Source organism: Pleurodeles waltl, chromosome 8, assembly GCF_031143425.1.
Source record: "Pleurodeles waltl isolate 20211129_DDA chromosome 8, aPleWal1.hap1.20221129, whole genome shotgun sequence".
NCBI lineage: Eukaryota > Metazoa > Chordata > Amphibia > Caudata > Salamandridae > Pleurodeles > Pleurodeles waltl.
In genome coordinates this window covers 375,994,549-376,011,872 of record NC_090447.1, presented here as the reverse complement: position 1 = coordinate 376,011,872, position 17,324 = coordinate 375,994,549, and positions in this window count along the sequence as shown.

Here is a 17,324-nt window from a genome sequence, read left to right as displayed (position 1 = left end):
TTCACACATTAGTGATATGAGGGGTGGTGTGCCAAACTCTATCACATTTTCTTTAAACATCATTCCCAGAACACACACCACCAGACCTGTCACAGTTGTGCTTATTCAGACAGATGCACACCATCATATAAAGCATATTTCAGTCACCAAGAAGGAGAATTATTGTTTCTTCTGTCTAGATGGGGTGTAACCTATGCCTCTGTAATCTACTAGAATATGTGACACTCATCCTTTGCCTCAATGCAATCAATAAACCAAGCTGCTGCTTAAGCTGGGATCGAGAAAAGAATAATTTTTTTCCCATCCTCACACTCCCCTACAGCCTTCCAGAAAGAAACACTACTATAGGACTGACAGTAATGTAGGTTGGGTGGTAAGGACCGCCCCTTCCTTCATTCTGATGTGTGCCCCTGACCTACAGGGCACATAGAGAGGGCAGCAACATTTTGACCTACACCACTAAGACCAGATGACTACAGGGTCATAATATCCCACAGCCCTTTTCCTTTTTAACTTTGTCTTAGGGAGACACAAATAAAGAATTATATTGCTGAGCACTATGCACTTTTACACTGGGTGATCTCACTCATAGGTAAAAATATTTACCTAGCATACTAAAATTACCCATTGTTAAACTCTAAAAGCAAACTATATCAAGACATAAACCTTACGGGGAACCCACTTTTCAATGTCTGTTCCTGGTTTGGAATGAATCGTTATGCCAAAACATGCCACACATTGTGGGTAAGGAGGTTGCTTCCTTTTTATAACAATTTTGGACATCTACATAGGATTTACACATACTAAATGCTTTATGTCCGCAGGACCCTGTTATTGGTAATGTCTGGAGGTAGGGTAATAGTGGATTCTTCATATTGCCAAGGTAGGGCATACTGTAAACCCTATATTACCACTCACTGCCCTCTGTAGTTGACCACAAGATATTGTGACAATGGTGTTGCAGGGCCATGGGCAGTGGATGGCAGCTATGAAGAAAGGACAAGCTACCCTTCTTCACACACGTCAGGAGACAGCAGTGTCAATCTTTCAACTGACAGAGGTCTTCAACACCTTCAGAGAGCATGCACAAGTTCTGCAGTATGAGGCCAGGTTAACAGAGAGGCATAGGACTCAATGAAGGTGCATGGACAGGTCTGGGGTGTAGCAGAGATGGGGTGAATGCTCCATCTTCCCTCAGGCACTGAACAGTCTCACTTTCTCTACTAGCTGACAAATGGCTAAGGGACATCTTATATCACTCTCTGTTCCCAACTGAGCACCTACAAACCTTGGACAGCAGTTCTACTCCATCACTGACCCTCCACCACTACTACCCAATCCTCCTAGGTTTTCCCATCCTGGTATGGCTGAACTTATCTCACGCTGCTCTTCTCTCTCCTTTAGAGGATACATAGCCACTTTATATTGTTTTTTAGGTTTCCTTGGCAGGTAGGATACAAAATGTCCTCTATCAAATAGGCTGTAAAATGTAGCTGACTTTGCTTTTTAATGAAATTAGTCTCAATATGTTGTGAATAGCATATAGTATTCTCTTTGCTGAAAATGTATGTTTTTTCTGAAACCCTTTGTATTTTCTGAGGTACAGATTCAGTATTTTTGGGATTTATATTACACTTTTTTTGCTAAGGCACGTAAACATAATAAGGATTTGAGGTATTCTGAACTTAAACCTCATCCAACTCCAACCCCTTCAGCCTGAAATCTCAGCACCTTTTTTAACTCTGCTGTCATTTGCCACTCAGATTAAAGAAATCTTATCAGTCAATTTCATAAAAATGAAAATCCTAAAGAGGTTTCTTAATCCCTTCCATGTTGTGGATGGCTCAGAGCCATCCCCAGCCATGGTGCTCGTGTGCTGAGGATGGGTCTTGGCCATCCTCTCACACAAGTCAGGAAATCTCTCTGGTGCGGGCACTTGAGGGATTTCCTTTCTGCTAACACAACCTTGGGAGGCTCCTGAGGCTATTTTGGGTTTTAACTCAAATGATGATCAGCGTGCAGCATGCTGATGTAATTTCACTGAAAACTAAAATGAAATTAGCTGATCGGCTCATTTCACTTTCCTTGTGTCAGTGCTCAGGGGGCTATCTCATCCTACCGAGCACTGAGGCAGGTGGGAGAGGTATCATTGGAAAGGGGAAAATCTCTCTTTCCCAATGGTACCCCATCCAAGTGGATCACTGCTTGGGGATCACCCAAGGAGGGCAATCCACTCACTAGGTGCCAGGGAGAGAACGGCCCCTTGGGCAAAGACTTTTGCTCCTCCCACCAATTTAGAATCCCCTAGATATTGGAAAAAATGGTGAGGTGTGGATAGCTTATGTGAATGGTTATGGGGCCTAAGCGTGAACTGCCCCAAATACCAAAAAAGAGGTTTGGCAGTAAAGGGGTTAATTTGGTTCCTGAGGAGAGTAGTAAAACTGTAGTTCATTCAGCTGTCACGTCTCAGCGGGACTACTTGAACAGTCTCTACTTTGGCGTCCCTGCATATCTGATACGCAGACTACATATAATTCAGAACGCAGTGGCTAAACTTATCAGTACAGTCCCCCATCACCATCACATCTCTTACATCTGAAACATCTGCACTGGCTCCCGGTGGAACAGGACATTACATTTAAATTTTTGAAGCTGTCTTTCAGACCTTTTCATGGAGATGCCCATTGCTCCTACTTGAACACACTGGCCCCATATATTCAAGAGAGAGTACTTAGCTCTAATAATAGTTGCTTCTACAGATTCCAAAACTCTCAAAGTTATGCCTTGTCAGTAGCTCTTTTATTGTTCCGCTGGATTATGGAACAGCCTACCCCTAACCTGCATTGGGCTGAGTCATTGGCCACTTTCAGAAGGAAACTTAAGACTTGGCTATTTGACACTGTTTAGCTTTCACGATTTCTCAGCTAACTTCCATTGTCTGCTTGTATGTTGGAATGCTTGTGTTTGAAGCAGCTGCACGCTTTAGTGCTGATTGATTGGCGGTATTTTGGAAAACACTCCAATAAACCTGATTTTCTGCATAGGGTTGGGATGAGAACATGAACATTTCAGGGGGAGGAGCAAAAGAGTGGCTACTGGCAGTGGTGGCACCACTGTCCGGGGGTGGCGGGGAGGGGTGTATGAAATGAAAACAAAGTAAGAAAAAAACACACATACCTCTTTCCTATGGACAGAGACCGGTTTGTGTCCTCTGTTCTCTTCCTAGAAGCACAAGGCTTTAAGACTCCCCTCCAATCACACTGCTGCTTTCACCAGCATGACAGCAGTGCAGTGACTGGTGTGAGCGCCCTGCTTCGGCTTCGGCGCTCACAGAGGGAGTGTCACCCTGTCTACTTTCTCCTTCAGGCTGTTTAGTACAGCCAGGAGGAGAAATACAAAGTGTGCATTTCAGTTTGGCCAGCCCAACATGGCCGGCCAAACACATGCGCACATTTATGGTGCACCAACTACTCCTCCCTCCAATCCCCTCCAGCCCCGCCAAACTCTAACCTGGCTCACCGAAAAATAAAATGATAATAACACTTGATTATTATCATTTTATTTGTCCTTCCCCTTCTGCTGAAAGCAAGGGGGTGATGCTCCTCTGCCTTAGCAGAGGGGCTGCCCCTGGCTACTGGTAACGCAGTGAGCACACACAAATACTTAACTTGTAGGTGTTCATAATGGCAATGTCATTTCACTACTAATTTCAGCACCATATATTTGTGGCAAAACATGTGGAAATACATTTGGAAATCCGCGTTTAAAGGGTCCAGAATTACTTCACATTTTTAGGCATCCGTTGAAGAGTGGACACATATTTTAATGTGGATTAAAAAAAAGGTTAAAATACACTCAAACCCAAATTGGTGAAAATATCTACAAATAAATGACTCATAACTGCAATTCCTTGACTCCTAAAGTTGCTAATTTGTAGTCAGTCTACCTCATAAGCAGTTGGTCCTTTTTTGAATGAATTTCAGGACCTGTTCAAATGTAATAGTAGCTAACATTTGCCACAGTGAATCATAAAGTCCTCAACCATGTGGCATTGCATTCTAACCTTTACATGGCTCATATGTTTCCTTACCCTATGTTTTATTTTTTACCAGTCACATACATCAATCCAAGTTCCTTCCTTTCTAGTACCACTTCTATCAACTTTGATCAAACCAAGGATGTCCTTCCTGCCTTGTGCCACCCCAGCCCAAATCTAGGATCGCAAACACTTCGATAGGTAGATTACACCAAAACATATCTCATACTCCAGAAGGGACAGGGTGGAAATCATCAATACAATCTAAAAAACCAGCACTGGGTGAATAGAATGTCTCTTCCTGACTAGCTGTCGAACTGGGGCTGGGGGCGGAGGTGTTAAGATGGCTTATAGGCCCTGTGAATTCTGCATCTTTCTTCAGCAGGTTCCATGAGCGCACCTCTAGTACCACATGTGGCTCACCTGCAATATTTACTGTCACTTTCCATGTACCTATTGCCCCATTTTACTTCAAGGTGGCAGCAATGCCTCTTATAATCATTCATTCACAAACTCCCTGAAATGAGTAAGTTCGAATGATGTCACAAAATGTGATGTACAAGTTGGATTTATTGGCAGCATCTAGTAATTCATCTTTTTCTTACTGCAGAATTCAGCCAACTCTGCCACAAGATCATTTTCTTCATTGCCACATTGTTCAGTGACCTTCAGTATAAACTACCCATAGCCACCTGAGAACCGAAAATTGAGTGACTAGTTCACTCTGAAGTGAATGAAAGTAGCCTAGAAAGAGAATCAAAATGGCGGGGTCAATATAAAATGATGCACTGCACTTGTTGCTTCCTGCAACGCCCAATGGTTTTTAAAAGGGTGACAATTGCAAAGGTCAGTTACCTGAAGGGCACATGATACCTTAAACAGTCTTTCTCTTACCTCTGAATTTACTAATTGTGTTCTGGGTGTAGAGAAAGCTTGTCTTCAGCACATACAGGGCCATATTTATACTCCGTTTGCGCCGAAATTGCGTCGTTTTTTTTGACGCAATTTCGACGCAAAACTAACGCCAACTAACGCCATATTTATACTATGGCGTTAGAGGCGAATAGCGCCAAAGTTCCCGGAATGTGCGTCATTTTTTAGCGTGAACCCCTTCCTTGCGTTAATGATATGCAAGGGAGGCGTTCCCGTCTAAAAAATGACTCCCAGGCCTTTACGTGGTATTTATACTCCCGGGCAAAAGAGACGCCCGGGAGTTGGCGTGGCTAAAAACGGCGCATTTGCGCCGCTTTTTAACGCCTGGGTCAGGCATGGCGTTAAGGGACAAGTGGGCTCAAAATGAGCCCAGAGTGCCCTCCCCTGCCCCCAGGGACCCCCCCTGCCACCCTTGCCCACCCCAGGAGGACACCCAAGGCTGGAGGGACCCACCCCAGGGACATTCAGGTAAGTTCAGGTAAGTATTTTTTTATTTTTTTTTAATAATATTTTGTGGCATAGGGGGGCCTGATTTGTGCCCCCCTACATGCCACTATGCCCAATGACCATGCCCAGGGGACAGAAGTCCCCTGGGCATGGCCATTGGGCAAGGGGGCATGACTCCTATCTTTACAATGATAGGAGTCATGTTGATGGGGGATGGGCGTCGTTAAAAAATGGCGCAAGTCGGGTTAAGACGATTTTTTCGACGTAACCTGACTTGCCCCATTTTAAGACGCCCATGCGCCATTTTCCCCCTACGCCGGCGCTGTCTGGTCTACGTGGTTTTTTCCCACGCAAACCAGGCAGCGCCGGTCTGATTGCGCCGTCTAACGCCATTCCATAAATACGGCGCCCGCATGGCGCTTCAGAATGGCGTTAGACGGCGCTAAACTTTTTGACGCTAAACTGCGTTAGCGCAGTTTAGCGTCAAAAAGTATAAATATGGGCCACAATCTCTGGCCTTTCTTCTGCCTCTACTGTATGAATGACGTCCTCATACCACTGATATCCCATTGTATTACATACATATGTATGTTACTTTTACCATATAGAAATATCGTTTAATACACATATGCATGCCAGAAATGTCAAGAAAGTGGATTAGTTAAGAAAGAGTGTAAGGAAAAGAAATTTGAACACATGTATATTTTTCCTAAACTTTATTATGTTATACTTACTTATTCCTTCCAGCACTTTTTCCTATGATTGTACATGATGGAGTCCTTATAATAGGCTGCAATGCAGCTATAAGTTTGAAAGCCACGTCTTCAGCTTTCTCGGGATGCACCTTAAGGATTTTCTGTAATAGACGTCCATTGGTTGTAAAGTTCATATCTCTATGTATGTGTCAAAAGACAGTGGAATTGTCAATGTGACTCACAGCGGGTTATAGGTAGTGCTTTCTACATGTCTGAACTATAGTTAAGGGAAACGCGCACAATACAGGTAAATGCTGCATTTTCACGAATGAGTTTGTGAGTCCTACAATTTTAGATACATAAATATGACTTAAGCAAATGTATTTCTTGCAGCCCCAATCAAGATAAAAGACAAAATAAAAAGTAAATCAGGCAGGATTTTAGAAAAGTGAAAGCGGTAAGGATGTCAAGCAGATTAGATTCCACGATCCTGTCTTCTTCCTAAAGGATATATTAAACCCTTCGCTGCCAGGCCTTTTCCCTCTCAGGTGCCAAGCCTTTTTTTGGCAGTTTGGGGCAGTTTGAGCTTAGGCCCTCCTAACTTTTTGTTCACATAAGCTACCCACAGCAAATTTGCGACTTTTTTTCCAACATCCTAGGGATTTTAGAGGTACCCAGATTTGAGGGTTCCCCTGAAGGAGACCAAGAAATTAGCCAAAATACAGCAAAAATGTCGTTTTTTCCAAACAAATGGGAAACAAGGGCTGCAGAAGAAAGCTTGTGGTTTGTCCCCTAAAAATGGCTTCAACAAAGGGTTTATGGTGCTAAAATCACCATCTTACCAGTTTCAGGAACAGGCAGACTTGAATCAGAAAACCACTTTTTTCAACACAATTTTGGCATTTTACTTGGACATACCCCATTTTTAATATTTTTTGTGCTTTTAGCCTCCTTGCAGTTAGTGACAGAAATGGGTGTGAAACCAATGCTGGATCCTGGAAAGCTAAACATTTCTGGAAAGTAGACAAAATTCTGAATTCAGCAAGGGGTAATTTGTATAGATCCTACAAGGTTTCCTACAGAAAATAACAGCTGAAATAAAAAAATATTGAAATTGAGGTAAAAAAACAGTCATTTTTGTTCCACATTTTACTCTGTAACTTTTTCCTGCAATGTCAGATTTTTGAAAGCAATATACTGTTACGTCTGCTGGATTCTTCAGTTTGCAGAGATATGTAGGGCTTGTAGGTTCATCAAGATCCCTACGTACCCAGAACAATAAATGAGATGCACCTTGCAATAGGTTTTCATTCTATACCGGGTATACAGCAATTCATTTGCTGAAATATAAAGAGTGAAAAATAGGTATCAAGAAAACTTTGCATTTCCAAAATGGGCACAAGAAAGGTGTTGAGAAGCAGTGGTAATTTGCACATCTCTGAATTCCAGGGTGCCCATACTAGCATGTGAATTACAGTGCATTTCTCAAATAGACGTCTTTTTAAAACACTGTCTTACATTTGGAAGGACATAATGTAGAGAAAGACAAGGGGCAATAACACTTGTTTTGCTATTCTGTGTTCCCCCAAGTCTCCGAATACAAATGGTACCTCACTTGCGTGGATAGGCCTAATGCTCGTAACAGGAAACGCAACATGGACACATCACATTTTTACATTGAAATCTGATGTTTTGTGCAAAGTGCTAGCTGTAGATTTTGGCCTCTAGCTCAGCTGGCACCTAGGGAAACCTACCAAACCTGCACATTTTAGAAAACTAGACACCTAGGGAAATCCAAGATGACGTGACTTGTGGGGCTCTCAGCAGGTTCTGTTATCCAACATTTGTCCAAAAAAACACTTTTTCCTCACATTTCGGTGACAGAAAGTTCTGGAATCTGAAAGGAGCCACACATTTCCTTCCACCCAGCATTCCCCCAAATCTCCCAATAAAAATGGTCCCTCAATTGTGTGGTTAGGCCTAGCGCCCGTGACTGGAAATGCCCCAAAACACAACGTGGACATGTCATATTTTCCCAAAGAAAACAGCTGTTTTTTTAAAGTGCCTAGCTGTGGAATTGGGCCTCTAGCTCAGCCGGCACCTAGGGAAACCTACAAAACCTGTGCATTTTTTAAAGCTAGACACCTAGGGGAATCGAAGATGGGGTGACTTGTGGGGCTATCGCCAGGTTCTGTGTCCCAGAATCCTTTGCAACCCTCAAAATTTGGCCAAAAAAACACTTTTTCCTCACATTTCGGTGACAGAAAGTTGTGGAATCTGAGAGGAGCCACAAATTTCCTCCCACCCAGCGTTCCCCCAAGTCTCCCAATAAAAATGGTACCTCACTTGAGTGGGTAGGCCTAGCGCCCGCAACAGGAAATGGCCCAAAACACAACATGGACACATCACATTTTCCCAAAGAAAATAGCGCTGTTTTTGCAAAGTGCCTAGCTGTGGAATTGGACCTCTAGCTCAGCCGGCAACTAGGGAAACCTACCAAACCTGCCCATTTAAAAAAAATGTACAGCTAGGGAAATCCAACGTGGGGTGACTTGTGGGGCTCTCACTAGGTTCTGTTACCCAGAATCCTCTGCAAACCTCAAAATTTAGCCAAAAAAACAAATTTTCCTCACATTTCGGTGACTGAAAGTTCTGGAATCTGAGAGGAGCCACAAATTTCCTTCCACCCAGCGTTCCCCTAAGTCTCCCGATAAAAATGGTACCGCACTTGTGTGGGTAGGCCAGGCGCCCGTGACAGGAAATGCCCCAAAACACAACATGGACACATCACATTTTCCCAAACAAAACAGAGCTGTTTTTTGCAAAGTGCCTAGCTCTGGATTTTGGCCTCTAGCTCAGCTGGCACCTAGGGAAACCTACCAAACCTGCACATTTTTTGAAAAGTAGACACCTAGGGGAATCATCCAAGATGGAGTGACTTGTGGGGCTCTCACCAGGTTCTGTTACACAGAATCCTTTGCAAACCTCAAAATTTGGTCAATAAAACACTTTTTCCTCAAATTTCGGATAGAGAAAGTTCTGGAATCTGAGAGGACCCACAAACTTCCTTCCACCCAGCGTTCCCCTAAGTCTCCTGATAAAAATGGTACTGCACTTGTGTGGGTAGGCCAGGTGCCCGTGACAAGAAATGCCCCAAAGCACAACATGGACACATCACATTTTCCCAAAGAAAACAGAGCTGTTTTTTGCAACGTGCCTAGCTGTGGATTTTGGCCTCCAGCTCAGCCGGCACCTAGGGAAACCTATAAAACCTGCACATTTTTTAAAGCTAGACACCTAGGGGAATCCAAGATGGGATGACTTGTTGGGCTTTCCCCAGGTTCTGTTACCCAGAATCCTTTGCAAACCTCTAAATCTGGACACAAAACCACTTTTTCCTCACATTTCGGTGACAGAAAGTTCTGGAATCTGAGAGGACCTACAAACTTCCTTCCACCCAGCGTTCCCCTAAGTCTCCTGATAAAAATGGTACCGCACTTGTGTGGGTAGGCCAGGCGCCTGTGACAGGAAATGTCCCAAAACACAACATGGACACATCACATTTTCCCAAAGAAAACAGAGCTGTTTTTTGCAAAGTGCCTAGCTGTGGATTTTGGCCTCTAGCTCAGCCGGCACCTAGGGAAACCTATAAAACCTGCACATTTTTTAAAGCTAGACACCTAGGGGAATCCAAGATGGGATGACTTGTGGGGCTTTCACCAGGTTCTGTTACCCAGAATCCTTTGCAAACCCCAAAATCTGGACAAAAAAACACTTTTTCCTCACATTTCGGTGACAGAAAGTTCTGGAATCTGAGAGGACCCACAAATTTCCTTCCACCCAGCATTCCCCAAGTCTCCCAATAAAAATGGTACCTCACTTGTGTGGATAGGCCTAGCGCCCGAACAGCAAATGCCCCAAAACACAACGTGGACACATCACATTTTCCCAAAGAAAAAAGAGCTGTTTTTTGCAAAGTGCCTAGCTGTGGAATTGGGCCTCTAGCTCAGCCGGCACGTATGGAAACCTACCAAACCTATGCATTTTTTAAACCTAGACACCTAGGGAATCCAAATTGAGGGGACTTGTGGGGTTCTCACCAGGTTCTGTTACCCAGAATCCTTTGCAAACCTCAAAGTTTGGCCAAAGAAACACTTTTTCCTCACATTTCTGTGACAAAAAAGTTCTGGAATCTGAGAGGAACCACAAATTTCCTTCCACTCAGCGTTCCCCCAAGTCTACCAATAAATATGGTACCTCACTTTTGTGGGTAGGCCTAGTGCCCGTGAAAGGAAATGCCCCGAAACACTATCTGGACACATCAAAATTACCAAATTCAAAACTACCTGTTTTTGCGGGGGCACCTATGTTTGTGGTCCTGGGCTCAGCAGCCATCTAGGGAAACCTACCAAATCCAGACATTTCTGAAAACTAGACACCCGAGGGAGTCCAGGGAGGTCTTACTTGCGTGGATCCCCCAGCGTTTTCTGATCCAGAATCCTCAGCAAACCTCAAATTTATCTAAAAGAACTTTTCTGTGAGGAATCACCGCACCAGGACCAATTTCCTGCCGCTCAACATTCCCCTCAGTCTCCTGGTAAAAATGATACCTCACTTGTATAGGTGGGCCAAGTGCCTGTGACAGGGAAGAGCCAAAAACATGTAGAAATTGGGAGGGAACAAAAATGGGTCCAAAAGGGCAGTTTGAAAAAAAACACTTTTAGGCTGACAAGTGCAGCCGAATTTTTATCGGTATAGATGAGACAATGCTGGGTGTTAGGAATGTTGTGGATTCCTGCATATTCTGGAAGATTCCATTACAATAATGTGGGGAAAATGTGTGATTTCCAGCAAAGTTGGAGGTTTGCTGGGCATTGTGGGTAAGAAAATGGTGCAGGGTGCATATGAAGCACACAACCCTGGAATCACCCAGATGTTCAGTTTTCAGATGTGTCTAGGTCTTGTGGATTTTTCTACATGGTAGCGTCCCAAAGTCCAAAAAGTGCAGCCCTCACCATTCCAAGCCGGGCGATTTTGAGAGTTAGCCAAGCTCTGATAGCCAAAATGTAAAACCGAAACCAAAAATAATCAAATGTCCTCTTGCTTGCTGTGGGATAAGATGTTTTAGTGTGCGGGGGGAGAGCTGAAAGACTGTTACCCCCTTCAGTTGGGGTGGGGGCATAACCAGGCCCAAACTGGTTGGTAGCCACCACCCCACTATTTATTATTCCCTGGCATCCAGTAGACTTTCTGCCCCCCCCCCCGGTGTGTGGACGTGGTGAGCAGAACAACTTTGGCCCCATTTATTTGGGGTGGTGGTATGGCCATACCCCCACCCTCTTATTTTGAAACAAAATCTTCCCTGGTCTCTGGTGGGCTTTCTGCCCCCTTTGGGAGCAAATGGGCCTTCTAAAAATATGCCGATCTGCCCCCAAATGGGGCAGAGATGGGTAACAGTAATGTACCCCATGGGGAGCGACCCTTGCCAAAGGGGCAGCCCCCCCAATCAAAACACACACATGCACACTCCCCAATCCCTGGTGCCTACGTGGTCTCTGTCCCCCCGGGGGCAGATTGGCCTAATAGAAATAGGCCGATCTACCTCCAAGGGGAGCAGAAATGGCCTAAAATAAATTTGCCTCCGCAGGGGAGAAACCCTTGTCTAAGGGGTTGCTCCCCATGCGGGAAATTGGCGCAAAAAAAAAATCCTTGTTGCCTTGTAGTTTCTGCCCCCCCTTGGGGGCATATTGGCCCAACAAAAATAGGCCAATCTGTCCCCAAGGGTGGCAGAAATGGCCTGAATACAATTTGCCATCCAGGGGAGTGACCCTTGCCTAAGGGGTTGCTCCCCATATATAAAAAAGAAAAGTAAACACAAAAAAAAAAATATCCCTGGTGTCTAGTGGTTTCTGCCCCCCCCCGAGGCAGATTGGCCTAATTATAACAGGCCGATATGCCCCCGGGGGGCAGAAAAGGCCTAAAACTATCCCCCCGGGGAGTGGCCCCTGCCCAAGGGGCTGCTCCCCTAATTCAATCATATATAAAAATACAATTCCCTGGTGTCTAGTGGTCTAATAAAAATAGGCTGATCTGTCCCCAAGGGGGGCAGAAATGGCCTAAAAGTAAGTAATTTTGACCCCCAGGGAGCGACCCTTTCCTAAGGGGTCGCTCCTCACATATAAAAATAAATAAATAAACAAAATAAATATCTCTGGTGTCTAGGGGGTTTCTGCCCCCCCCGGGTCCTAATTATATTAGGCTGATCTGCCCCCAGGGATGGGTAGAAATGGCCTAACAATAATTTGGCTCCCTGGGGAGTGATCCCTGCCCAAGAGGCAGCTTCCCCATGTCAATAATAAAAAAAAAATCCCTGGTGTCTAGCAGATCGGCATAATTATATTAGACCGATCTGCCCCTAAGGGGGGCAGAAATGGCCTAAAAGTAATTTAGTCACTCTGGGAGCGACCCTTGCCTAAGGGGTCACTCCCCACACATCAAAATCAAACAGAAACAAAAAAAAAAGTATCCCTGGTGTCTAGGGTGTTTCTGTCTCCCCTGGGGGCAGAAATGGCCTAACAATAATTTGCCCCCCTGTGGAATGTCCCTTGACCAAGGGGCCGCTCCCCCATGTCAATAACAAAAAAAACCTCCCTGGTGTCTAGCAGATTGGCATAATTATATTAGGCTGATCTGCCCCCAGGGGGGACAGAAATGGCCTAAAAATAATTTGGCCCCCTGGGGAGCGGCCCTTGCCAAGGGGCCACTCCCCTCATGTAAAAAACAAAAACAAAAAAAATACTCCCTGGTGTCCAGTGGGCTTTCTTAGCAGAAATGCTGAGAAAGACATCAAAGGAAAGGAAAGGACTTTCCTTTCCTTTGATGCCTTTCTCGGCACCTCCACATGATTGGAGTAGAAATGCTTTTGCATTTCTCCTCCGATCCGTGTTGGGAGCTGAGCTTCCTGCACGGAGGGGCAGGCCTCTGATGAGGCCAGCGTGCGATCTCGTGCTGATGTCATCGGATGGCACCGGGGGGCAGGGGTGGAAGGGGAAGCTATTCCCCTTCCATCCCTGTAGTGGGGGCGCTGAGGCAAGGCAAGCCGGTCCCAGGACGTAACGGTTACGTCCTTTGCTCCTCAGCGCCGCAGCCAAGGACATAACCGTTACGTCCTTGGCTGTGAAAGGGTTAAGGGATGCTAAAATGTATGCAATACCACCCAAACAAATACCAATTTTTTTTACGTACTACTACATGCCTTTGTGAATTGGCGCCAAAACATCTAAAATGGGTATCAAAGAAGAATATTCAGGGAATATTTATATTCAGTTAGTATAAGTAGAAAGGACTGTGTCGTTTTTGCACTTTTACTAATGAGTTGAACCAAAAAAAAAGAATGATCTTTAGAGTTGTACTGTGGTCATAGAGTACTAGTCTGTTGCATGAGTTCTGGGTGCACACTTCAAGGCCAATTAACAAACAAATCAATAACCATGGGAAGTAGTACTGCTAGAGAACTTTTCCCTGCACTCGCGGGCCTTTGTGAAGGTTGGGATGGAAAAGTCCTTTGCACAGCAATGGATGTGCACCCCTGCCCTGGTTGCCAAACTATACTGATGTCTGGATCCCTAATGATGATTTTTGTTGTCATTGGCAAACACAGATGATGCGTTCCCACCATGCCATAGGCCTGTCTCACGGGTCGCATTCTTGTTTGACCAGTAGATTTCCCCAATGTTCTACCGTAATAGTGGTGAGAGGCTACTGCCTTAATCAGGAGTAAAGCAGCATGAGTGTGGTGGTCTCTGCATACTGTGTAGTGATTAGAAGGAGTGAATGGGCCCTTTTAAGGTTTTACCTGCACAATGCTTACACTGTGCTTGTGAAATCTCTTGTATTAAAACAAAAAACTTGGGACTTGGAGCCCGCCTGTTACTTACCTTTACTTACCTTTACTTTTCATTAGCTGGCTCTTATGTCACTCTTGTTTCCTTATTTCCTACTGGTCAGCGCCTCCTCCTCACATCCATCCTTCTCCTGGGCTTTGATTGTTGGTCCTGTGTGGAGCCTGGACCAAGTACTGCTTCCTGTGGCCAGTGTCCTTCCACTGCAGGCTCCTGCAGTTACTCAGTTTAAAAAAAAAAACTTTTCAGGCCCTCTCCTTCACCCCCACCCTCCTCTCTCTCACTGGTGCTTTTAAAACCCACCTCCCTTCTCCTACTCTCAGCTGTTTTTAAACCTATCTAAGCCCTCCCCTGATGTCTGTTATTTTTAAACTCCCCTGCTCGCAATTGGTCTTTTAAAGAACCCACACCTACCTCCACCTCGCTCTTTGTTGTTTTTTTTTAAACCCTGTCCGGCTTCAGGTATTTTTAAACCCACACTCTGCAAGCTCTGTTTTTTTTAAATCCCACTCGCTTGAGGTTATTCTCTTAAAAAACACCTCTGCCTTCCTCCTGCTCTCCATTGTTTTTTCAAAACCCACTTTGGCCTTCTGTTATATTTTATTTGGCCTCCCACCCCGGCAATGTTTTCAATCTTTTTCTCAGAGGCGTTTGTTTCCCATCCTCCTCCCTCTTTTTGCTTTTATCCCCCAAGATTTATATAGCGCAAACGCAACATGGAGTTATTTGAGTGCTTTACATGAGCACCAGTTACATTTAACAAGGACATGTTCATTTGTTTTTTGGGGACAAGGAAATTAAGGGGGTCATTCTGACCCTGGCGGTCATGGACCGCCAGGGCCAACGACCGCGGAAGCACCGCCAACAGGCTGGTGGTGCTTCTGGGGCCATTCTGACCGTGGCGGTACAGCCGCGGTCAGAAAAGGGAAACCGGCGGTTTCCCGCCGGTCTCCCGCGGCCCCAGGGAATCCTCCACGGCAGCGCTGCAAGCAGCGCCGCCATGGGGATTCCGACCCCCTTCCCGCCATCCTGTTTCTGGCGGTTTTCACCGCCAGAAACAGGATGGCAGGAACGGGTGTCGTGGGGCCCCTGGGGGCCCCTGCAGTGCCCATGCCTCTGGCATGGGCACTGCAGGGGCCCCCTAACAGGGCCCCACATTGATTTTCAGTGTCTGCTTGGCAGACACTGAAAATCGCGACGGGTGCAACTGCACCCGTAGCACACCAGCAACTCCGCCGGCTCCATTCGGAGCCGGCATCCTCGTTGCTGGTGCTTTCCCGCTGGGCGGACGGGCGGCCTTTTGGCGGTCGCCCGCCAGCCCAACGGGAAAGCCAGAATGACCGCCGCAGTCTTTTGACCGCGGTGCGGTCTTCTGGCGGCGGAACTTTGGCGGGCGGCCTCCGCCGCCCGCCAAAGTTGGAATGACCCCCTAAGTGATTTGCAGAAAATCACAGGATGCAGAGCTGATGCCAGTTCCACAGGTGCTAGTTGGCCAATTCTCGTGTTGGCACGATTCTGAGCCAGTGTAATGGAAGTGGCTCTCTCGGTTGCAGATGGCCCGTAAATATGTGTGTGAGGGTTTTCTCTCTTACTGGATTAGGTTTTGCCTACACAGCATTTATGCTGCTCTTGCAAAATATCTTGTAAATAAAACAAGTGTTGGCAAAGCCAACAGGTTGTGCCTCTGCAAAATCTATTGGTTTTGACAATGTATTTTTAGACATGTTGCACAGCAGCACAAGCTGCTGTGCAACATAGCTTCAAGTTAAAAAGAAAAGCACTATTACACACCCACCAGTAACCACGTCATACCACTTTTTTCTATTAAGTCATGTTGCACAGCAACTTATCCTGCTGTGCCACCTGTCTAAAAATACATTAACAAAACCAAATAATTTTGGAGAGGCAAAAACTATGACTTTTAAAATGGGGGTTAACCTGTGTCACTGGAGTGAGACCTACAGGCTCACTCATTTTTAAAGTTTTGCTGGTGTGTGTTTAACGCACCCTTGGCCTACATCAGATTGGTGTATAGTGCCTGATGCATTTGTTCCTGGGAAGGGTAAAATACAAGTACAATGCAGTACTGAGCAGTGTATGCATGGTGAGTGTATGTGTGCCTATGAGTGTCACAATACATGGAAGATGTAGTGCTATGCAATGAGTGCATGTTAAATGTATGTGGTGGATAAATGTGAGTGGTACAGTACATGAAGAATACAGTACTGTGCAGTGTATTTAAGTTATATACATGCAATGAAGTAGAGGAATCCCCCAGGAATATTTGTGTATTGTTGCATTCCTATAACCTGGGTGGGATACACACTAGAGAAGGAAGAGCCAAACTTCCCTGGTACACTTCAAGGGTGCTCTTGGTTCAGTGAGAGGTCATAAGGAAGGGGACTGGGAAAATCTGAGGAAGGAGATGGGGCTGATAAGGGAATCAGAAAGAGTAGGGCTGGGTCCCTGGTTTAACCTTTTGATAAGCCCATTACTGTGGCTGACATCCAGGTGTAAACTCTGGTCACCCCCATTGACACTGCCCTTGGTCTATCAGCTTTGGAGTTGTTCCTGTTGTGACAGACTGCTTTTAAGGGGAAAAGAGGACAGAGGAGTGGGTACATCAAAAGGAGAAGACCCCCAACATGAACTTTAAAGGCTCTAAATCACATTTGGATTCTGGAAAAAGAGTAGAAGAAGGGCCCTAAAACGTATCCTCTGCCATGTAGCCAGATGGGCTGTGTGAGGAGGGGAAGCTCTGCATGACTTCTGCTTGTGACCAGAACTGGAGGCCAAAGCCTGCTAGTCTCACAGCTAGGTGAGAGAACTTCACCCACGGAATCCTGCTGTGGAGCCTGTAGCACCAGCGCTTGCCTACTTGCCAAGACCAATGTGTCATGTGAGGTGGAGGCGAGTGTTGAAGGGAGCAAAGTCCAGTTGGTAGCCCTGTTGAGTGTACTCGCTTAGCGACATATGAGAAGATGGCTGCAGCAATGATCGAGTCATTGTTGGTGTGCAGAATGAAGTTGGGGGCCCTAATAATCCAGAGGAGGGCTGCTGTGAATTGAGACTTGTGTATTGAGTCACTGACCAGGCTGGAGCCCATGCTTAGTGGGGAGCAGAAACCTTGTATACCATGAGCAGACACAGTGAGAAGACTGCTGTGTGGCCTGGGCTTTAGCCAGTGTGTGATAGTGGGCCATTATCCCTTATGTCAGGAGGGGCTGCTGCTGAGTACTTTACAGTGCTGATTGGGCCAGACCCCATGTACCACAAGGATAGGGTGACCCCCGTTTGCACGAGGGAATCACC